Source organism: Fistularia commersonii, chromosome 32, assembly GCF_037954325.1.
Source record: "Fistularia commersonii isolate RoL2024-O1a breed Wild chromosome 32, RoL_Fcom_v1.0, whole genome shotgun sequence".
Lineage (NCBI taxonomy): Eukaryota > Metazoa > Chordata > Actinopteri > Syngnathiformes > Fistulariidae > Fistularia > Fistularia commersonii.
The window spans coordinates 8,672,190-8,695,920 of NC_141315.1; the positions used below are offsets into that span (position 1 = coordinate 8,672,190).

At 43.3% G+C, this 23,731-nt stretch overlaps 1 protein-coding gene across 7 annotated transcripts in view; it reads right to left on the reverse strand.

The window, feature by feature from the left end:
- tanc2b (tetratricopeptide repeat, ankyrin repeat and coiled-coil containing 2b) overlaps positions 1-18,234 on the reverse strand; it is a 180,379-nt gene extending 162,145 nt beyond the window's left edge. For 6 of the 7 annotated variants that reach the window (XM_086139436.1, XM_086139437.1, XM_086139435.1 and 3 more), the window contains exons 1-2: positions 17,792-18,234; positions 1,422-1,537 (exon numbers count right to left, since the gene is read on the reverse strand). The gene's annotated coding sequence lies outside the window, so the exon portion shown is untranslated. The remainder of the gene's footprint in view (positions 1-1,421; positions 1,538-17,791) is intronic. The other variant, XM_086139432.1, reaches the window with a different exon arrangement.
- Between the last annotated feature and the right edge of the window lie 5,497 nt (positions 18,235-23,731).

Consider the following 23,731-nt stretch of genomic DNA (forward strand, 5'->3'; position numbering starts at 1 on the left):
ACGGTTATTCATAGGTTAAAACGGGAGGGGCTTCTGGCGCAGAAATATCAAATTAAATGCTCAAACAAAAATTCCACGCTCTTCACGTAAAATACAAGCCGTGCGGACCTCTGCGCTGGTTTAGCGGCGTGATTATTATTTACGCCGCTACTTAAGCGGCTCCTGCAGACTGTGTCCCTTTTGTGCAGCGCTGGCTTTACGGCCGCGGAATCTCACAGGAAGAAAAGAAGCAGTGTCACCCGGTCAGAAGGCATTTCAGTCAGACAGAAATTTGTGTCAGCACTTTCAAGGAGCGAGAGGCCGGCACTCAGAGCCGTTAGTCTCTCTCTCTTTCGCTCTCTCTTCCCTCTCAGAGGAGAGCCGGGGTTTAATGGGACTGCTCTTCCACTCCATTTGCCGGGCCAAAGCTTAGCGGCCGCAGCTGCACACATGAAGCTGGCGACTGTCACTCCGCATACCTCCGCCGGCCTCGGGAGCTCCGCGCCACCTTTAGCAGCTCGCTAACACGCTTCCAAATAGCCTCGGCTTTCCCGATTTCCGAGCCTTGACTTTTCGTATGTTCCTTAAGACGACGGCCAGACGGATGGAAAACAAAAAACAAAAACAAAAAAAAAAAAAGACTCGTACGGAATGACTTTGGATCTATTTTAGAGTCAAACAGCAATTTCATGGCTGGCCAGTCGCAGTCATTAAATTCACAGTCCGAGCAGACGCATCGATCTGCAGACGCTTCTTAAGAACGAAACAGATTTTGAGAGACAGCGTCTTGGATATACGGCGAGGCCTCCACACGAACGAGGTCCTTCTGGACAACCGGCACGACCGACTTATGAGTGAAAGATCTGTCCCTTTACTGAGAACACTGCAGCGACGCTGATAAGGAAACATATCTAAATAAATCAACTGTTGTATAGTACCAGAAAGTTGCTGATCACCTTTTTACTCCCACATTGCAATTATTGTGTCAGAAAATGTTGGGAAAAAAAAAAAAAGTACATCTCAATAGCATATTCATAACATTATAAAGACAAAACTGACCGGGAAAGGGAAATGACAAGGTAAATCAGAAAAAAAAAAAAAAATACAGAGAGTAAAGAGTAATTTTAAATTCAACTGATTCAACGGAGGATGTTTCTCGATTCAGGCTCTTAAATAAATCACTAATATCTAAGAATTTACGTGGACTGAAATTGAAAATTAAACACCAAAACATTGAAAATGTGAATAGATGACCGTTTACGCAGAACAAACAGCCCAATACTTTCAATGGAAAGAAAAAAACTTAATCAAAAACTCTTGCTTGCTTCAAAACCGCACAGGGTTTCCTTCAAGTACCACAGACATATAATGCGAGTTCACAAAAGAGATACCGCTTTAAACAAGTTGAAGGCCATCGGTATTTGTGCTAAGCGCGAACTCACCATGAGCGGACAGCGGGCGGGTCTCCGGATCAGGCTTCGAAGCCGGTGAGCAGCTACATTTCACCGTGCTGATCCGCCGGCCGGATCACTGTGCAGCGGCGACTCCCGACTGTTCGCTAAAGAGCGACCAAAAGAGAAAGAAAACCAACTTCAGCGAGAGGCAAACAATTGACCCAGAGTGTCGGTACGGTCGCGATAGAAACAGGCGGGATTGGACATCTGGCGCAGCCATGCGGCCGGTCCGATCCGTCACCGTTCGCTCTGTTCTCCATCGGTGATCTCTTTCCGACAGGGAACACAGACAGGGGCGGGCGAAGCGAACGGCATCGTTTGGTGCGCTAACAAAGGCCGATTGTCGGAGGCCAGACTGAGACAGTAGACACTTGTCACCCTCTTCGGGAATTGGATCTGACAAAGTGGTGCATTCAGAGCGGCGATGCGGAGCCCCCGAGCACTCTGACCAGTGCCATTATGTCATTAGGAGGTGTTATGGATGGGGGTTCAGGGAGTACTGATGTTTCGGAGTCAGATATTTTCAGTCATGAAATAAGGGTCTTTAAAATTAGCGGAAGATTATAAGAGCCAATAAATCAGTCGGTTTCTCTTTCCCGGCGGTTTCCGGAGTCCACGTCGGAACCGTGAAGCCGTCCTACCACCGTCGCGTCCATCACCCTGAATGATGAGGGGTGTCTTTGACTGCGAGTCCATCGCGCTGATAGCGAGCTTCAAAGATGGCCTTGACTACTGAAGTCTGTCCCGCCATTAGACGCTAATCTGTCACCTTTGTTTACTAATCAACCAATAAAGAGGATGACAGGATTTATGACTGCCGGGGAAACTGGCACCCCACCAAACAAACAGTCTGATGACTTGGGACTTTGCTGTCCAGATGCAAGCCATCTGCCCGCCGTAGAGACAACACGGCCGCAAGAAGTCCATGTGTGCTCATCCGATTCATTATTTAGCGGCGACTCAAATGGACAACTCATGACGTTTCCGAGACCCGCTCCGTCGCCTCCCGTCGGTCGGTATCGCCTTAAACCTTGACGTCGTAGCGGAGCTGCGCACTGTGGGTCTTGCGATAGACTTCCATGTTTACCCGGATCGATGAGTCTCGGGGAGCTTTACTTTAGGGCCGCGATAATCCATCAACAAATCTAAAGCATACTGAAATTAACAAAAAGCAGACGCATCGGCACCATACAAATAAGAAATCGCCATCGGGCTTGTATTGTCTCTTGGACCCAAAGAAAAGCAAACATCTCATGTATCCCTGAGCGATCCGTTGATGCCCTCTTGTTCAACGGTGTCATCATTTTTCTCTGGGCTTCTCCTCCGAACAGATCGGAGCTTCCCACCTCCCTATTTGAAAACCTCCGCTCTCTTTTACGCCCGGAGATGCAGTGTGCAATTTAAGACTGCTGCTGCTCGAGGTCACGAGCTCCTACACAGTGGCGCTTCACTTTCTATGCGGAGGATTAAATACCCCACACTTAAGAAGAAAGGACAACAACCGGGTATAAACTTAGATTACGGAAAAAAAACACAGCGGCATTTGCTAAACAAACAGCTCCCCGAGTGTTCCCGACAAAAACACACCCGTGTAATCTAACAAATTCATTCAAGCTTCACAGAGTCCCCAGCCAAACCTCGGCTCTCCCCCTGGTGTCAAAGCAGTTCACTTCCTCGTATTCACAAAGTGAAGCAAAGACCTCAATTTTGCAAGGAAGCGGAGTGTCACTGTTGCACAAAAGGCGTCCTCAAACAAAACAGCAACACAATAATCATGTTTCCTCAAGGGTGTCACACGAGAAGGGGGCTCCTTTCCCCCCCCCCCCTCATTTTCTAATTATAGTTTTCCACGTTGCCTCTCCGGAGGAACACTTTGCGAGACTTAATCCGAATTCTACACCGACTTGCCAACATATTAATTAGGATGTACCAACTAATGGGAACCGAATACATTGCCGGGGAAGTGGGAAGACGGTCCGACGTTTTCGGCTCGGCGTAGGAGTTTCTTTGGATTTCCTCCGGCCGGTAAAAGGAATTAAAGTGATATGAATAAAACCATAAGTTGGTTAACATTCGGCCTGTTCCTGTTTTTCTTTTTGTCTTTTTCTGTAATCAATGCTACTCGCAGCCATCTCTTCATGACTCTCTTCTTTTACTTTGCCCATAAGAGATCCGTAAGACATTCCACGGTGCACAGAGAGGGTAACACTCCGAGCCAAACTGGCAGGCAGAGGGGGTTTAGGGTTAAAGAAATATGGCAGAGGCCGCGTACAAACAGGGAACAGGTCGAAAACCCTCGTGACTTGAAACTCGAAGGGTCAAAGAGGGCAGGCAGCTGACACCCTCCGCCCACATCGACAGACAATGACCGAAAATGAAGTGAAGGGCAAAACAGCGCCGCTTGCTATTTGTCTGTCTTCACGTATTAGCTCTCTGATAGGAATTTGGCATTTAATACTTAAATAGATGAAATAGCAGAAATCCAAGACCACTCCCCATTTCCACTGGGGTTTTGTTTCCTCTAGATAAAAAGTAATATTAGCTGATCGGCGGGAGAGCGGAGCTTGAGGTCTCGTCATCTTCTCACGGGCCGTGGATGAGATATTTGATGCGTCCGTGCCATACGCCACCCGTGACTTTGCATCTCAGCACACCTTTAAGAACCTGACCAAAACTCCATGTTTGGAGCCGATCGAGAAATACAAATAAACTCATATCTCTCCCTAATTCAAAAAGACTAACAAGACAACCGTAATTGAACCAAATATGAACATCCAATCCAAGTTGGCGTCCTGCTCGAAATGATCGGATAATGTAATAATTAAACATGGAGATGTAAAGGTTTCAAATGCACGGATATCGGTGAAAGCCCATTACGGTCCAACAATCGCATTCATTCATATCAGCAGAACCCCAACACAACAATCCTGGAAATAAAGATCACCATGAAAATGAAGAAAATAACCGCTTGCTCAAAGGGGGGTAATTATGCGTATATTCTAAATACTATATTGCTTTTTCAGCTGAATTCAGATCCAAATAGAAAAAGGAAACAGCATACTGTCTTCGGCAGCGGATTCGTTCCTCCTATAAATGAAGGTGAGCGATACCTCGCTTCTTTTTCTGTGTCCGGAGAGCCTTTTGTAGCCCGGGAGTGCAATCTAACCCTTCTCTCTGATCGAAAACAAACTGTCTTTTCTTGCCTCCTTTTACCATCACTTTCCATTCATCCGACGTCCAAACTGAGAAACGCTACCTCTTAAAACCCACCGATTCATGAAAGCGCGGCAGCTGGAACACAATGATTTCACTACCTTGGGAGAGAAAGCGGCAAACCGGGTTTTTAAGTCGCTGCGCAGCGGCTGACGCCCTTTTCCGGGCCCCTTCTTATATTTTAACTCAAAAGTGCTTCCTAGCTTATCATAAAAACATCTGAGCGCCGGCCTGACAGGCATCTTTGCTCACAGTGACAGATGCAGGTTTGAACGACAACAAAGCCTGAGTGCAGTCAAATTGGGTTCGGTTTTAAAAACAACTCCTCAAACTCCCCGGCGCGAGACGAGTCTGCCGCTTTACAACCGTTGCTATTTTAAGCCACTAGATTAATCTTATTCGCCGTTGATCAAGATGAAAGAGACGGGGCCGGGAAGCACAGTCCTGGCGGAGGGCTGCGGCATTCGGAGCGTGGAGAATGGGATGTGGTTGGAGAGCTGGTTTAAAGCATCGCCTCGGATTATCCCCTTTCTTTAAGGCCATGTCATTACAGTGGTTACATCTCATAAAAAGAGGGGGGGGGGGGGTTGATGGAAATATTACTCATTGCTTAAAATTCCACTAAATAATAGCGGTGAGCCCTTTTTTTTTTTTTTTTTTTTTTTAAATCCAAAGAAGTTCATCCAGAATTGAATGGTCGGTGCGGTGGTCGTTTTTTCCTCCAAATTCCAATCCCGGCTTAAGAAAAATAAACACAAAACGGAGACATTGAGAATGTCTGAATGCATTGTCGAATCAAATTTATGAAACATAAACGGTCTGGAAAAAAAAAAAAAAAAAAAGCATAGGGAGTACGGTTAAATCATTAAAAAAAATAGTAAAAATTAAAAAATAAATAAATAAATAAATAAAAATGCCCAAAAACAGCAAGACAAAAGTGTGGAAAATTGTCAAACAATAAGAAATTACCTCAAAGAGCCGAGCTATCAAGAATTTAAAAAAAAACTGCACACATTAGCTGGGTAACCGTAATCATCTTAACACGACCATGAATGCGGCCGGAGTTGAAATAAAACAGAGAAACTAAGTATTGAAAAGTTATGACCGTTTTTTCCCCCCCACATCGGATAAAGACAAGCTACTACTACCTTAAATTCCGCACAGTCACATAAATGATGCCCAAGGCAGCATCACAATGATGAAGCACAAACAGAATAAAGATATGTTTCCTCATTACGTGAGTCACGCGTGCATGCGGCGATAGTTAATAATTGTGTGCATGTTAAAAATGTATGCCCCCCCGTCTGCCGGCTTGAACACACTTTCCTCGGAACTGTCATTAAGACTCGATGGTGCTTTCAGCTGGATATCAATTAGAGGCTCATTAGGCGTTTAGAGACGGCAGTCCCTCCGGCTTCCTGTCACCCGCTGAGAGACCGGCTGACCCCGGCCTTGAGGGGGACGGCTGGTGAGCTAGGTCTTTTCAGCTGCTACCGAGCATACGCTTCCTTCAAATCTCGAAAAAAAAAAAAATCTAGAAATAAAAAAAAATGTTCAAAAAAAAAAAAAAAAAAAAAAAAAAGTCCCTGAGGATCATTGTGTCATTTGGATGGAGAACACGGCCACCAACAGTTTCCAACTTAAGATCCCTTATGATGTTAGCAGGGAAAGTATGGTGTAATTACAATATGGTATTACACTTAAGCCGGTGGATGTGGCCTTCGAGCAAGGTAAAAAAAAAAAAAAAATAAGGAAATTAAATAAAAGTGACAGGGCAATTTCATTTCCAAGCTTATTCCTGTAAACGGTGGTCGTTTTGCACGGCGACAACGCTGGCTCGCGATGAAGTGCTGAATATCGCGCTTCGCGTGGACAAATCGGGGAAATCTATCACAATTAGACGTCGAAAATAAACCGTTCCGACACGCCTTTCTTCTACCCGCGGTTCATATTCAACAATGTTCTCGTTTTCTTCACTTGTTAAGCGCCCATAATCCCCAATGCTGAGGTGAATTAAAAATTCATCAAACAAAAGCCTTAAATCTATAAATGCGATCAAAGAAAGTTGAAGCGGCACTTCACATTCAATGTTATGGCCCAACCAACTTGCAATCTGCAGCTAGTATTAAATCAAATCCTAACATTTTATATTTCCAACGGTACAAAATGCAAAAATGTTTCATCCAATCTCACCTCCGATCAGATAGCAAGGGTTTAAAATGTTGTTTGGAGGGTAAACGATCCCGGCCACGCATCAAAACTTTGGAGTGTTTTCGTTTTTCCGTGTGCGGCAAACCGAGCAGAATCACCCTTTTCACCTGGCTGTCGGCCACCGCCGGGAGGTTGGTCCGGGTCGCCACCGCCGCCGCTCGTATGAAATCCTTTTTTCCGATCGGTTTGATTATTTTTCGCCTCCGGATAATGTTGTGGACCCAGACGGGTCGTTTTTGTGATGGGACTTCCATCGGTTCTCGGACGTTGACTGATGCGCCGGCTTCCCTCTTCTTTTCCAGACTTGGAAAGCAAGCCGGACGGATTTTACTACAGGGGATGAAATACCACTAGCGCTGATAATATTGAATTCAAATTGATGCGTGTCGTTTCGTTCCTCAGCGGACTAAGCCTGAATCCTGCGACGAAACTGTTCGTCTTCTAGACCCGAAAACGTATTTACGCGTAATACCCATACTTTAATCAACATGTGACAGCGAAGTACAGGCTTTAATTACAGTACGATAACACAGCGCGAGCAGCCGGGCTTACAAACGGGGACCAAACCCCTGTTTCAGCCCATCTTTTGTTGCCCTTAGCTCAATGCGCCGCGCGTGCTCTGCATTTCTGCGTGCTGACTTGTGCTGCTTTGGTCTCACTCCTCTTTATTCTTGCCCATTGGTGTGTACTTTGGGGCAAAAGCGGTATGGAGCATATTTAAACATCCTCTGGGATTCTTGGGGACTTTGTGCTCTGACTGCCAACAAGAACTCCCAAGACCGAACCGGGATATATTTTTGTGACTGGAGGCTGGTGGTAGACCTCTCCCCGACCTTCAAATCAAGCTGGCCTTGATGCAACTACCCCCGGTGGATTTCAAGGACTCTGTTAAGAAGGTCTTTTTTTTTCCATCGTATAAAACTGATTGGTATTTCATGAGGATATGATTTAATGGCTCTCTTATAAAATGTTACATCCATAAACAAAGCCATTAAAAGATACCGTGACACTACTTCCACCTGAGGAGGATGAGGCTCCTCCAGATGCCCACAGTAGGGCTACTTTGGAAGTGCAAAAAAAAAAAAGAAAAAAAAAAAGGGGGGGGGGGGGCTAACTGTGTTAAGAAACATAATTTGGCATCTGGCTGAGCCGAGAAGACTTTTTGATCTTAATGCGCGCTCCATTTTGAAGTGTGTGTGGTCTGAGAAAGCCGCCGCAAGCCCGACTAAAATACAACTATTTGTTTAGAAGGAGAAGCCGCTGCCCGCTGTGCCACGTCGACGGCGCGGCCGCCTCACATCGCCCTGATTCTACCGGCTCCGGGTTCACACCTGCGGAATATCACATTTCACCTCTTGACTCAAGTGTGATCGTGACGGATTAGCGAATTCATGTGACAGACCCACTGTTCGGCCACAAAGTTTACTTTCTCAGTTAATGTTGACACTGTGAGGAAGGTGACACATCTGTTTTGGTATTTTTGGTTTCTTTCAGAGCCAGGCTGGTACTGGATTTCTGGAGTCGATGCCAAGGAAAGGGAGTGGAAACATTGCGTACATTGATAAATACTCTGATATTTGAGCTCCATCTTTTGCAAAACATGATGGTATTAAAAAGTGTATATAAGGAACAGGACATCGGTCTAAAGATAGAAAGACGACAGGTGAGTCTTTGCATTTTAATGACATTAAAATCCAAAGTTGGACATAGAAAGAGCTAAATCTAAATCTTAGCCGCCAGAATGTCCCACTTCATGAAGGCTAACTGTTTGAATGTATGAAAAACTCTGATTTTGCTTTGTTAACAACAATGCCTGAGAAAGAATACAACGTCAACATTTGCTGTGGTCAGCTTGTGGATCACAACTGAGATCAAGTCGTCAACAGTGATATTGAAGCATATATTCAACCAACCATCAACATCTCAACAACATGACTGTCTGCTTGGCCGGCAGATAAAACATCCAATTACTGACAAAAATGAAGCGATATTTGCCCAGCGAGGAGAAAGATACTATTGGCCGATGAAAATCATCTTATTTTATGGGATCGGTGTCAATGGCATAAAGGTGTTTTCCAAGCCTGCTCCTATCGTGACTGTAAACACGGCGGTTTAGTGAGGATCATGAAATAAACAATGAAAACCTCTCAGACCCTAACATTGTGGCTGAGCTGCCGACAGGATCCGATTAGACAATAGACCTCAAGGAGTGCGTAAAATATCATGAACCCCTTGGCGCCGGTTGGTTTTGTTTGCCGTCTGCGTGACCCTCGACATCATCGCTTAGATATCGTATATTTACGTGAAACGACGACTTGACGAGCAGTATCGCAAGAAAACGGTTTTGCTCCGTTGAACCTGGCAAATTTCTTTGCAATTGGGACATGAGGGGTTAAATCATAGCGGCCACTCCGTCATCCAATCAGAATTCTGGTGACCCTGCAGTTGCTGTGAGGAATTAATCCGGTGGAGCTTTGCGATCAGTGGTTCCCCAGTCATTGTCATAGTCGGGGGAGCCGAGTCATCCTGATTCAATGAGGGACTCGTTCCTAAGGGTACCGCAGGGCCAGAGGTCAAAGGTCAGGGATTACTAACTTGTTTTTATCCCAATTTTGAAATGTAAACCGCAGCTCTTACAATCAATCTTTAATACACTTTAAAACTCCTCCGTCATAATTAGGGCAGGGGAATACATCAATATAAAATATCGATTGGGTTTATCATAGATTTTTTTGCAATTCCAAAGCCTGATGAATACTTTTATATCAAAACTGGTATCAATAGCTGCTTTCAAAAAATCCCACCAGGGAATCCCTCGTTTAGTTGGTCATTTCAAAAACCAGCAAAATCATCATGAAAATGGTCCAAACCTAAACAAGAAATAACTGGAAAAATAGAGAGCACTGACCTGAAAACCTACATGTACATGACTGAAGGGTAACATAAAAAAGACCATTGGGAAATTAGAGAGAAATAACAAAAACATCAAATGAAAAAAAAATGATCCAACTATAGAAATCTATTTAGACAATGATGTGTCAAAAAAAAAAAAAGTTATCCAAATATTTCAAATTGTATAGTCCTATCAATGGGGCCATGTCAGATTTAGATAATGCTACACTCTAGAAGAACCTCCCAAGCTTCTGCAAGCATAAAAGTTGGGTTTTATCTCACTGTGGCCGGAACTCACATTTCTTTTGCGCATCTAACATGTGACTTTTCCATGAACATCACAAGATACTGTGGATTTGTTTTTGTTTTGTTTTTTTCCCGAAGCCCGACATCTAATCAACTGCCAGCTTGAAAAACACTGTTAACTGGTAATAAAAGCAACCGTGGCAGGAAACCGTGTGATTCAGCCTTTCGTGTTCACCGCTGATTCACCGGCTTAAGACTCCCGAGCTGCACCTGCAACATGTTTTTCGAAAACACTCCGGGACTTCAGCAAGAAGTGAGAAACTTGGTGGTCTTAATGAACTTTGTAAAGCCTGCCCATCACACACTGGGTGATGCACAAAACACACAATGTCTGGATATACAGTTTGATATATTTCAATGTGTCTGCATGAATCTATTTATAACTTTATTTAACCGCTGAGATTCCAGCATAACAATTTTAATGCATCCTCCATTTATCATTTTCTAGAGGTGTATTATTCAGCTGGTTTCATCCTGACTTCAAGTTGTTTCATTTATTTCTTAATTCTGGGCTATGTTTTTTTTTTCTTCCGCTGATTATGAAACTAGTTTCTCAGTCACAATTTGTTAAATTTAAGAGGTGCCTTATTGCCAATTTAACAATGGCACTTTTCCCAATGATTTGAAAAACAGAAATTTGAATTTACTGAAGATAGAAAAAAAAACAAAAGAAAAACAGATTTTTCCGAAAAATATCCTCCTAAATATTATAAAGTCCACCATGATGGTACATACACATACATAAACAAATAGACAGATACATTCATTTGAATGTGAATACATACACATACATAAACGTATATCCACACACACTTCACATAAACACACACACACACAAACACACATATATTATGTTACTGCAACTCCCTCCTTGCCGGTGCCCCAGCAGTGACCATCAGACCTCTTGAGCTTATTCAGAAAGCGGCAGCCCGCCTGGTGTTCAACCGTCCCAAATTCTCCCACGTAACTCCCTTTCTTATGTCCCTTCACTGGCCCCTGCTAGCCGCCCGCATCCGCCCCTCTTATCTCCAGGCTATGGTCGAGCAACGTGTCCCTTCCCGTCCCCTCCGATCTGCCCCCTCTGGGCGACCGTCCACCCCATCGCTCGGAGCCCCCGGCCGCCGATCGAACCGGTCGCGGCTCCTCGGTGGGGGAACGAACTCCCGAAAAAGGTCAGAACAAGGGCCGCTGCCCATCTTTCGCCGTGAACTGACAACCTAGCTCTTCACCAAGCGCTACTCTACTAATCGCACATAGCCGACAACCCACCAGAAAAAAAAAAAAAAAATGTGTATGTATGTATATGGTTCTGAGATGGCTATTTGGTGGAGTGGGCACTTCTGACTTCTGACTACTGGTAATTTGGATCTTTGATGTCTGAATTGCACTTCTTGTTAGTCGCTTTGGTTAAAAGCATCTGCCAAATGACTGCAATGTAATATATACACATATACAAATAGATATATATACATACATGATTATATACACACACACACGTACAGTAGGCTGAAGCTGGATTTCTGTCTCTGAAGTTGCTGAACTTGATCATTTCCTTTCAAACACGACATTTCTTTCTACGAATATTTCATTAGCACAAGGGACATTATTGAAAATGAGGGTGGGCCACGTTTGAACAATACCTCTTTTCTTCGCCACCTACGCTGGTCGTCACACCCTGTTTTGGCACACAAAGCCGCGTGTCGACAACAAGCTCCCTATACTCGGTGACACACAGATGCCTGGTAAAGTCTAATCAAGTTAACCCATTAATGGCGGCTCACATCACGGCTCCGAGGCATATCTCCCACTGCTAAGTGAGCGCCACATGGGGGGGTGGGGGGGCGGGGGGGGGGGACAGTGTGGCTATTTAGACATGACAGAGCGCTAGTGTTTCCTTGACAAGCTCGCACCAGCCCACAGATCACATTACAAAGCCTGGACAGCAGACGTGTCAGTGTGCAGGCATTAAGTGGGTGACTTGACGCTAACCCTATTTGTCTAGTGTTGAGCCCGGAATAGTGCGTCCTCACAATGCGCCACTTTCATGACCAACGGCCGAGTCGCCGCTAACAGTGACTGATGTGAGTAAGGAAAACAGGGAGGACAGCTACCACTCCTGGGACATTGTTCCTTTGTGGCTCATTCAGAAAACACCAAAGAAAACCACCTGGCCGTTGTAAAACCCTGCCTTTACAAAAGGCTGAGGGCAACAGGGGTCACCGGTCGCTACTGACGACATTGCAGAGCGAGCGCCGCAGACATCCAAGCTGTTGCTGCAGCTGTGAGACGTTTTCATTTCGGGCGGGTAAATATATGCATTTAGACACAAAATGTGGATTTGTTTTGAGATTGCACCAACTCGATCTTAAACTTTTTCCTTCTTCTTTTATGCATCGCACATTCCTTTCATTGTTATAAAAAAAAAAAAAAACGCCCTCGGTAAACTGGCAATTCCACACCCGAGCCCGGATCGTGAAACGCATAAAATAAAAAAAAAAAAAAAACAACCTCTGACTATCGTGATATTTTCTTCTGAGCCTGACGAAGCCTCTCCCACTCAGCCGCCATCAGCGTCGCTGTCCAGCCACAGCGGCCCGCTAATGGGCTGAACAGGATCTTTAGCTTCCCAGGAGGATATTTGGAGTGGCAGACTGATTGGATAAAGCTGCATATCAATCTTTGCCAGTCTTTGTTATCTCTGCGCACAGCCTTGCTGGCAGAATGGGGTAATGTCATGTTATATAAGGCCTTGCACACATTTAAAAAAAAAAAAAAAAAAAAAAAAAAAAAAAAAAGTATATGAGGCACTTCTGCTTGTCTGCGGAGAAGTGATTAACTTGATTTCATTAGAGCTCCAATATAGCAATAAGCTAAAAGACTCCAGTCGGAGCAGTAAATGTCAATATGAAATATCACAGCAAAACACGGAGAAATGGCCAGAAATGACTTCCCGCTCGTCGCGGCTCGAGTCGGCGCCGCCGTCCGACCGCGTCCGTGCTAATTAAACCGCGTATAGACGTCTCACATGTCGGGATCCTTTTAGACATTTTTTTTGTAAGTTGTCAAAAACATTCCTGTGCTTTTTGTGACACATTGGATTTTGTTCAAAAGTAGGATTTACTTGTAGATTGCAGAACGTTTTAAGGCTGTAATTTGAGATTCCCAGGAATCAGATTGTTGAGAGAGATGTTCCTCGTGTTTTGTGCGCTTCTCGGTTGGGTGACGGGGCAAAATATAAATTATGTATTCCAAGGACACTTTCTTGTATCCGCTAACTATACTTTTTTTCTTCTATATTGTTGAGGCTGTGGCAGGATTTGGGAATTTATTTCTTTTAATAGGTTTACGGAATTTCTTGGTCATTATAGGTAACATTGAGGGACATTTTTGTCATTTTTCTAATCTCATTTCAGGTACCGCTTTGCTATGTTCTCGTTACTTTTAGGCCAATGATTTTGTAACCAGTTCCATTTGCATTTAAGAAGCATGAACATTAGAGGCAAATGAGAACAAACGGAAAAGGGCAAATATAATAAACACTATATCGCGTTTGAGCATTTAGACTACTGCACTGGGGACCCAGTACTTTGGCAACATTACAATAGTATCTGATCATGCTACTGTGAACCCCCTGTGAAATACAAGCAGAGTAAATATGTCGAAATTAAAAAAAATAAAATAAAAAAACCACCCTGAGGTATTAAATGTAGATGCAATGCTTCTATTTATTGCTCTGAAGCTGTAACTAGGTTTCCTATCTCGATAATAAGTGTATGTTGTGTATCACAGACTAAACCACAAAAGCCCTCTGATCCTGCGGTGTAGTTTTTTTTTAGATGAACAAACAACCCTTTGAAGGAAAACAGGCAACAACATGTCTCACAGACACCTTTCTGCAATTTTTTTTTTTTTTTAAATCATATTCCCTTCCAAGAGAAAAGAGTGCATTGAATGCGTCTGCATCGTTGTCATGCTTTGTTAAAAAGCTACAAAAGAAAGTTATGCAAAGCAGCATTTGCGACAAATAACCCCAGACAACTTTGGACTGTGTGAGGCCTGAACCCGACAACGGAGGGGGGGCCAATTCCAAATACGAGCCTCGCGTTCTCCGTCTCGTCGAAAAACAAGTAGGTGAGAGTGTCAGAAAGTCTGAGTGTTACGGCGTTGGGGTGAATATTAATGTATCGCCGGGCAGAGCTCGCTCTCTGATAAAGAGGCCTGGGATTAAATGGCCCCGGCTTACCTCGGAGTCCCCCCCCCCCCCGGTGACAAAGGACGGGAGTTAGGCGCTACGAGATGCTTTTCTTCCGCATCATTACAACATAATCAAAGGGGACGCGCGGCAATCAGGGGACATGCCGGGGGAGATCTGTCCCTCATTAGGTGGCCTTCACTGCACTGTCTTTCTTCTAAACAGGCAGAGTTTGACAGGCCACCTTCATTCACTGATTTGTCAACATGTTAAGAGCTGCTGCTGGGTTTCCTCTCGAGCGGCTGGGTTTACGGGTGTGATGCAGTCCCCCCCCCCCCCCCCCTTTCCTCTGACCGCCCTCCTCCACACTTGGGACTACAATTGAGTTACTGGCCACGAGGGGAATAAATTATGACTGAAATATCAATCTTAATTCCCTTTACTCTGCAGTTTTTTGTCTTTTTTTTCAATCCAGAACTGATGATTGTGCTATTTGAACACACGCATACATACAAAACGAAAAACCCAAGCATTTTTTTCCCCTTACTAGGTTTCCTTGACTGCTTTTCCTGATTAAAACCAGCGCGGGAGCTCCATTTGCATCATTGCCCGGCTCAAGGAATCAAATCATCCATCAGAACGATACCTTTATTCCCCGTGCAGGAAACAACAGCCTCCAACATCTGACTTGGTTGGGTGGCGAGGGGGGAAAACCAAAGACCTTTTTTTTTTTTTTTTTTTTAGTTAAACCTCATTAACAGCAGACCTTTTCATATCTGGGGGAGCAGCCAGACGTGATTCAATTAACCTCGACCACATTTAAGGATTAAGTGCAGCGTCAGACCCTGTATAAAACTGTCCCTAAACAGCTGTCGGTGCAGCTTCAAAAGAAACATTGGACTGGTTCAACTTTTTACAATGTTCTTGGATATAGAGCTGTAACTCATTCTGGGTCGGCCTGCTTTTATAAAGACTTGCATGTGTAAAAACAAAAAAAAAAAACTGATGTCAGCCACAAAACAAAGGTTGTTGAGTGTTAAATCTTTCAAGTGAGCAAAATAAGTCGCATCGGTCGAGTAGTTTTGACATAAGATGAGCAGTTTCTTCCAGAGCGTCTCGGATTGTGGGAGGTAAAAAAAAAAAAATCTGAAATACCCTTCCTCTAGTTCAAAAAAACTATCTTTTTTTTTTCTGTAAAAAAGAAATTCAGCAGGGAAATTCTGCCAGAAATCAGCATGAAGTTTGAAATGATCGGTGATAGAAGATTCTTTTCAGGATTCAAGACATAAAATTGGACAAAAATCAGTGAATGGGGTGCATGAAAAAGCCCAAGGAAGTATCAGGAAATTGGGAACAAGAAAGACTGACATATGTAAATGACAGATTGTCTGCCTGACAGACAGTCTTTTTCTGAGGCTCACATTCAAATAAGAGCAGATTTTAACTGCGACTCATTATGCTAGAAAAACACCCTTTTGAGTATCTGAGATGTGATTTTCTACACTGAAGAATAAATCAAACCCAGTGATATTGAAAAGCAGCTTCTGGGTAGCATGACATTAATCCTCTAGCCACAGATTTGATCCTCGTTTTGTGTTTTTTTGTTTGTTTGTTTGCTTTCTGCCTACTTTAATTTCCACTGACGGACTGAAAGCTGCCTCCTGTCAACCAAAGCTTCTGATCCTTTTGCCCATTTGCTGAAACAGAGTCTATTTTTTTCCCTCCTTAACCTTTGCCTGGTCAGCGAGCGTGACAGGAGGGACCCGATTGGCTTGGAGCGTGGAAAAAAAACAAGGCCTTGTCGCTGCCCCTATGAGCCGGGAGTGATAAGCACCAACACACACACACACACACACACACAAAAAAAAAAAAAAAAACATAACAAAAACAAAGTTAAGAGCTGGATGATGAAGATAAAATTAAAAAAACATCCCGATCTCATGTCGGGGGAAAAAAAAAAAACCTCCACAGTGAATCTACAGACGCATGAGGAGTGAAACTACTCGTCGTCACTGATGTGATCAGACGAAGCTTTGAGGATGACTGTCTTTTATCTGAAACCGCTTGACAAACAACAAGTTGAAGGAAAGTTAAAAAAAAAAAAGTCGAGTGAGGCTGTAGTCATCTCCAGGCTCATGCAAAAATCATGAGCGGAGGCGCCCGAATCTTATCAGACCACATTTTTTTATGATTAACACTTTATCACAGCTGGTTTCTGATGCATTATGAAAGCATGGCGAAGACTGAGATTAAACTTTAGCTCTGAAAAGACAGGTTTGGTATTCTCAACCCCCCCCCCCAACCCTCAGTATGTTGTCGTCATACGAATAAGAAAAAAAAAAACACACATCTCACTCCACATTCACAGCAGTTTTCCACCATATAAAGTCCTGAATGGCGATCATTGGGGAAACGAGTGTTTTCCCACTCCAAACAACGGGCATTAGACAGATTAACGGTCTTTGTCAAAACATACTATTACCACATAAGTCCCTGTCGAGGAGCACCAGATGTCAGATAACAGGCTGCTCGCAGTCGGCGAGGTGTTGGCCTGCGGCCACTCAACAAGTAGCGACAGCTCCGTCCGTACGAGCGTCTTCAGCTGTTTGGGCGGGCAACGCCGCTCTACCTTCACACTGTACATGGCCTAAATGGGACACAGCTCCGGCGTGACTGAAAATTCCCCCACGTGTCCTTGTGCGTAACTTCTACTCACCACACGTGATAAAATTTTATAAATATATATATAGGTGTATGTATATGTGCAAGGCTTCTACCCTTATTGAGAGCTGCAACTTAGTGGAACAATCGATTTTTTTTCACCTTAAACAAGTCTAAAATTCTAACTAGTATTCAAAGGTTAGTTTGTTTATTTTGTCGAATTGCACTTGACAATGACGATAAAGCTTTACTTTTCTATTGCGGCCCAATAAACAGACTCTGCAAAATTGTGCTCCGACCATCCCCCACCCCCGAAAATGACTTGCTACGCTACAGGAAAAGAAAACCAAAATATTACTGAATAGTTAGTCAGAAGTATCACAAAAAAAAAAAAAAACACAAGCACTTACTTCTCTATTTCACGTTTATCAGCACAACTAGTGGGATATAGTCAATTTTCCACATGCAAAGTTGGAGGAGGGGGCTCCTCAGCTGTGCTGCCCCCCGGGGCTGCACGCTGTTAATCCGTGCCTGGAAGCAAAGACCTTGCTCTTAAAGACAAAAAAAAAAAAAAAAAAAAAAATCGTCTGCGCATTCTATGCCGCGGTCTCACTGTGGAAACGTAACGTGGCTTGAAGCGATTGCAACGTTCCGTGAAAACACAGTTTGTCGTTGCGAAGTCCATCTCGTTTAAACCCTACGGGGGGTGTTTGTTCGGAGGAGGAGCGGCTGCAGAGAAAAAGCCCCGACGCCGCCGCCGCCGCCGCTGCAGCAGCAAGCAAATGTCACAAACATCCTATTTAAAGTCCGGTCACTTCCAAATCTGCGTTGACGCAGTCGATGGAAAGCAGAAGTTGACAATAGGAATATATAGAAAGATTACCTTTCGCAGACTTGGAAGCTTTGGGTTTTTTTTTTCCCCCCGTCTCCTCTGGGTCAGCTCTGGCATCGCATCCGCGCCTCCCTGCCGCTGCAGCCGCCTCCGCAGCAGCGCCGCTCGGTCCCCGTACCAGCTTCACCTCGGCCGGTCCGCACCTTCACGATCGGCCCCTCCACACACACACACACACACACACACTCACGCGCATACACAGACACACAAACAAACACACACAAAAAGCCCAAATAAGACCGGTTCAACGCGGACGCATTCGGCTGGTCACGGTACGCGCTGCATGCACGCCCGGAACCGCAGCGGGTAGCGGTTACCGGGCTGATGGCTCCTTTTCTGCCCCCGGTGGTCGCGCCGGGAGCCGGGCCATTCACAAGTGCGGCCGCGGTGCAGTCAGAGGCGGCCGGTGCCCGGTGCCACGCAGCGCCGCAACATGGTGCGCTGACCTGCCGATCGCCGCGTCAAGGCGGCTGTGACGACGCGGACGCGGTACTTCCGCTGCAGACTTTCAAAATAAGAGCCGGCCTTTAAAACGGAACAAAACACGCCCAGTCCAAACAGCTGCACTGTTACAAAAATGAATGCATAAATTCCGATCCTCGCATTTGTGTGGTGAATGTCACTGTTTATCTGTTTGCTCTGGATCACCGAGGAGCGAAAGTGCGCAGCGGGAACAGGCGTCCTCTGCAAACAGCGGAACCCGATGAATTATTTATGAGGCAAGAAGGAACTAATACCTAAATCATTCATAATTATTCAAGAGAAACAAGGTCGATGTCAATCAAACTTCAATTGCCCTCCCCTGCAGACCATGACATTTGACATTTGAGATGATAGACGGCAGGCCAGCAGTCGCACACAGGAGCTCTTCCTCAGCCAGTCGATACAATTACAGCCCTTTCAGTCAGAATTCCAATCAGCTAGTCTTTAGGAACAAACAGTGTTCTTGATTGTGACACGGTCTTCATCTGCACACCATCAATTTCCACATAGTCATCCATGATAGAGTGCAGGAAAGGGAGATTCCTTTTTTTACATGATCTCCAGGCAAATTTTCATGAATAAACATTCACGACATTACAATATGTAAGGTTTTAATGAATTAAACCAAACTGTGTAAGGTGTCCCTGCAATTCTTGGCCGCACCCCATTTACTCTAATCTACTTTTTTCAAAACTTTCCTGTCTATATAACAGTTTCTCAAAAAAGCAGGAAACAGGGAGCCATATCCCATATATGGAAACAAGAAGATCTGGAAAACAAAAAAAAGGGTCTCTGCCCAACCAGTATTTGGGCAAGTAATTAAATACAGACTTACATACATGAATTCACTGAATTAATCTCCCAGTGCTCACTGAGATGAGAAATGTCAGGTAAATGCTTGTTGTCTTCCTTGATATTAGTGGTGACATAGAAATGCAAAGCATCGCTCTGCGGGTGCCTTTGCTAAATGGCTTGCTGTCAGAGGCAGACGCCGTTTTACACAAAGAAATAAATAAACCCATCTTATTTTTGAATTGGTGAGTGTCATCGGTTATCATTGAATACACCATAATATATGGGCATTTGAGATCCTCGGCACTCGCTTATCATTGCATAAAGGTCAGTGTTTTCATTGGGCTTTTGAGAGAGGAAGGTGTTTGAGCTTTAATAGCACGAAGCCTAAATAAACAGAGCATTTAAATATATTACATATATGCAGGAATGAAGACGTGACAGCTTCCTTCGTCTCCGCTAGCAAGTAATGTAACTAAATATAACCTTTAGCTGGCAGATGTAATAAACCCGCCAATGGACATATTTGTACTTTAAAAGGCTCCCTCTCTGAAAATGCTAATGAGAAATACCTGAGGGAGGCCCTGGAAACTGGCTTTGGTGCAGGCTTCCTGATACGGTGTGTGTGTGTGTGTGTGAGCGTGCACGCGCACAAGCAAGCATTCCAGCGAGTGTGATGGACGAGCTGGTCACAGATAGGAGTGATTATGCCCTCCCTGCACCCGCCCACCTCAAGAAACGCATATGCCTCCAATGGCACTGAATCAAATGCGGCATCTTCTTCGTCTCCCCATCAGGAATGAAAACAGCGAAGGTGAGGGTGCAGCTCGGACCGTCTGTATGCGGGAAGATCAGGGGAAGTCATGGGAAGCTGGCGAGGCAAAGGAGTGTCTCACAGTTAATCTAATGATAGCGCTCTCCATGTTCAACTGCATGATACAGCAACAGGGATCATATTACCATTGCAGCAAAGAGCCAGGAAGATGACAGTCTTCAAAGAAAGGCGGCTGCTCGCTGATTCAACACACTGATTGTGTGATTCAAGGGCTGAGGAATGGGGGCGGCCAGGATATTCACGATAGGGATGGAGAAACACATAAAAAAGTAAGCAGTGTCTCCAGATTAATCATCCCAATTTGTGCAAAATATCTGGAATTAAGATAAGACTGAAGAGTATTTCAATATTTCTTGACATATTTTGAATACACTCTCAGAGTATATGAAACTGATCCCTGACACCCCACAGGCATAAGCAATTTCCACTAGTTTCAGGTCATGTAAAGCATATTTTGATAATTTAAACTGATTTTTAGGTTATTTTTACAGACTTTAATACTATCAACTTTATTTCCCCAGCCCCCAGAATCAGTGACAGGGTTTTTTGCTTATCTGGGATAAACTGTTTGGGTAAGTTCAGACCAACAGTCCTGGTATTTAAAGTTAAATTCTGGCTATTTCACAAGTTATTTGTCCTCCATGTTTTTTAAATTAAGGATGCAAAATTAGCCCCTGCTTCATCTCATATCTTATATATTGCTGTTTCATCTCCATATCTTTTGCAAACTTTTACATTTAGAATGAAGCGCATACTTGTTTACAAACTTGCAACTTGGTACTTTTTTAACACACACACACACACACACACACACACACACCTATGTGTAAGAAATATTGAAGAATCAATATCATACACATATTTGTGGAAAGTGATTATCAGTATTGTAAATTTGAACTGATGACATAATAGAATCCAGAGTCGAATAACCTCTAAATATACATTAGCAACAGTAAGCATAGCAACAGTTGCTAGGAAGAGCTCAGACAAATCCCTGAAGAGCCGGTTTGCTCATTTGATAAGTCACCCATATCAAAGGAAATTCCCTGGAGACTTCATTTCCAGAATGAATGAAGGAACCAAACAACATTATCAGCTGTAATCTGAGCTGTTGTGTTTAGACATTCACCTTGGGCACGATGTAGCCTACGAAATTATGCCTCTTCTATGATGTAAAATAGTGAAATACATCAATGCAATTCTCTCAAATCTCCATGGAAACATGTCATTTGGACAAAGGCGTGACAAAGACGGTTTATAATGACCAAGTTCACAAGACACACCTCAAAACTCAGCGTAAACACGTTGCACTGACACACTGAGGGTTTTTTGTTGCTAATTTTGTTGGCATGGATACACACAACACGATCAAAATTCAAACCCTACTCGACTCTATTGAGTCATCAACCAAAACAGAGATGGAGGATAACATTATGCACCTGGTCTATTTGCTAGAAAAATCTTATCTATCTATTTATAATAACATTTTATTGGCAATGATATTTATCGGCAAGGTATATCATAAAAACAATACTCATATAGTTTTCTAGCAACAATATTCACCAGAAATTGAAATTCTTGAAGTATCCTAACTATTGACATCAACATAAATGTGTTTGATATAATACATTTTATGACAAATTAGCTACACTTTTGTCTATCTTTAAATGATCACAATCACATTACATGTCAATGTCAGTTTCCTTGTTGTCCTTTTTGACTTTACTTACTTCTTTTAAGATTGAGTTTTGCTTTAGTGATTAATTTTCTTATAGGCTTTTATTTTAGGATGCTGATGTATGCATACTTATCTTTACTCAATTAATGAGTGGCCAACTGTGGTTAACTGAATGAATGGCAGCTAAATAAAGTCAAACCTGGACCTTGTGTACACTATATTGTGTGGTTGCTTCTTTGCCAAGGTAAAATATTTTAGCTCGGTTTCCCTCAGGCCTGTAGTCGGTGCAGCTGGCAGTGGATGCAGGTGTAACATTAGGCTGCAATCTAGGTTTCTCCAGGATGGTTTCAAATCCGGCAGTGGAGCTTCCATGCTCCCACCAAGCTGCCATCTGCTATCTTGTGACTTAATTGCAGAAAGTGAAAGCTATTTTCAGGGTTGCAACTAGAAACTGGATGCAACAGAGGAGATTATAATACACAGAATATGTCTGGTAATGAAAGGAAATAACTAGATCAAAACAAAAAGTAAGTGTTGGTAACTAATAGAGCATGTTTAACGCAGACACACTGATATTTAGGTGTATAACATTATGATATTGATTAATGTTGTGATTTTTGAGCTGCTACATTGCCATAGCAGAGCTGTCGCACATCAGCCCCGAATAATCTTTAACAACCGGCTGAACCTGGATGTCAGTTTATCTTTGGAAAGACATGAATCTGATATAAGGAAGAGTTCAAGGGAACATCTGCGAGGATCTGCACTGTCTCCTCCGGCTGACTGTAACTACTGCACATCAAGAGTACATCTAACTTTAGATGCAATTAAATTAAAGGAATCAAACTTCCCTGAAGGGTATTTTCTGGTTGGAGGGTAGCCGTGCAAGAATAAATATAAAGGGAAATCAAAAAACAGTAATACATATCACAGTATACTACATACATATTTTTTGCCAACACATATGATACAAAAAAGTAAAAGGTGCACGAAAAAAAATCAAACATAATTTGACATTAATACAAGAACCCAATTCAACATATCAAAAAACTGAATTCAATTCAATGACATTTCAGACATTTTCACAGTTTAGTAGAAATTGCAAAATCACTGGATCTCTAACCACCAAAACATCAATCATAACTTAACTCTAACTCAAATGTTACATTGTGATTGTCTCTGAGTTAATACAAACAATGTTGAAAGGATGAATTTGCCAACAAAACAGCTTACAAATATTAAAATGTCAGTATAAGATTTCTTCATTATTGAAATCAAACTGTTGACGTTAATGTCCTGACACTTATGTAAAAAAAAAATCAAACAAAAAATAAACTCAAAAAAAAAAGTGTCCAATTGGTACTGTTGATGAACTTTACTTGATTAACAACTATAGCTGTTAATCAACAAATAGTTGATTAACAGCTATTACTTGATTAAGTCATTGTCCATCAAACCCGTCTTATGAAAGAACAGTTCCAAGAGAGCGTCACATTCCAGAAACCCTCTGCTTGCCACCTGCAGTCATATCCCTGAAGCAATTGGGAAAGTGCTTCATCTGAGTTGGGGAGCCCGTGGAACAAAGGCTTGGTGTTCTACCTTCAGGCTATCAGCACTGCAGCCCCGACGATGATTGCAGAGCTGGCAACAACTTCAATGGTTCTCCGTAGTGGAAAAGCCCCCTGGTCGCCAGATGTAAGTTTTCCAGGATTTGTGCTGCAGGATGTAGCAGGATGCAGCTGGCCAGTCTTTTCCACAACCTACTACATTCAGATCTATCTTTTTCATAAGCCTCTATCCAGTTCCAAAATATCAACTGTTATGTGATATGTGCAGTGTTATTATAGCGAGGCAATACATGTGATTTGCTTTGGCTTCTCTGCATCTCCTCGGCGAATGTAATAAAGTCAACCCTGTGCCATATCTCAGCAAGTGCAGGTGTGAGCATGTGGAGAGGAGGCAGTTAAATGGATCCACCCATGGAGAAGCAAACAAACAAAAAAAAAGGAAAGAAATTTAAAAAAAACTGAGGCATTTTCAGGCTGGGAACAAGACGACACACCTTTTTAAAAAGCAAACATTGAAAAGTTTCAGGTCCAGTGTTGGAACTAAACTCTGGAAGAGGCTGCAGCTGACACCTTTT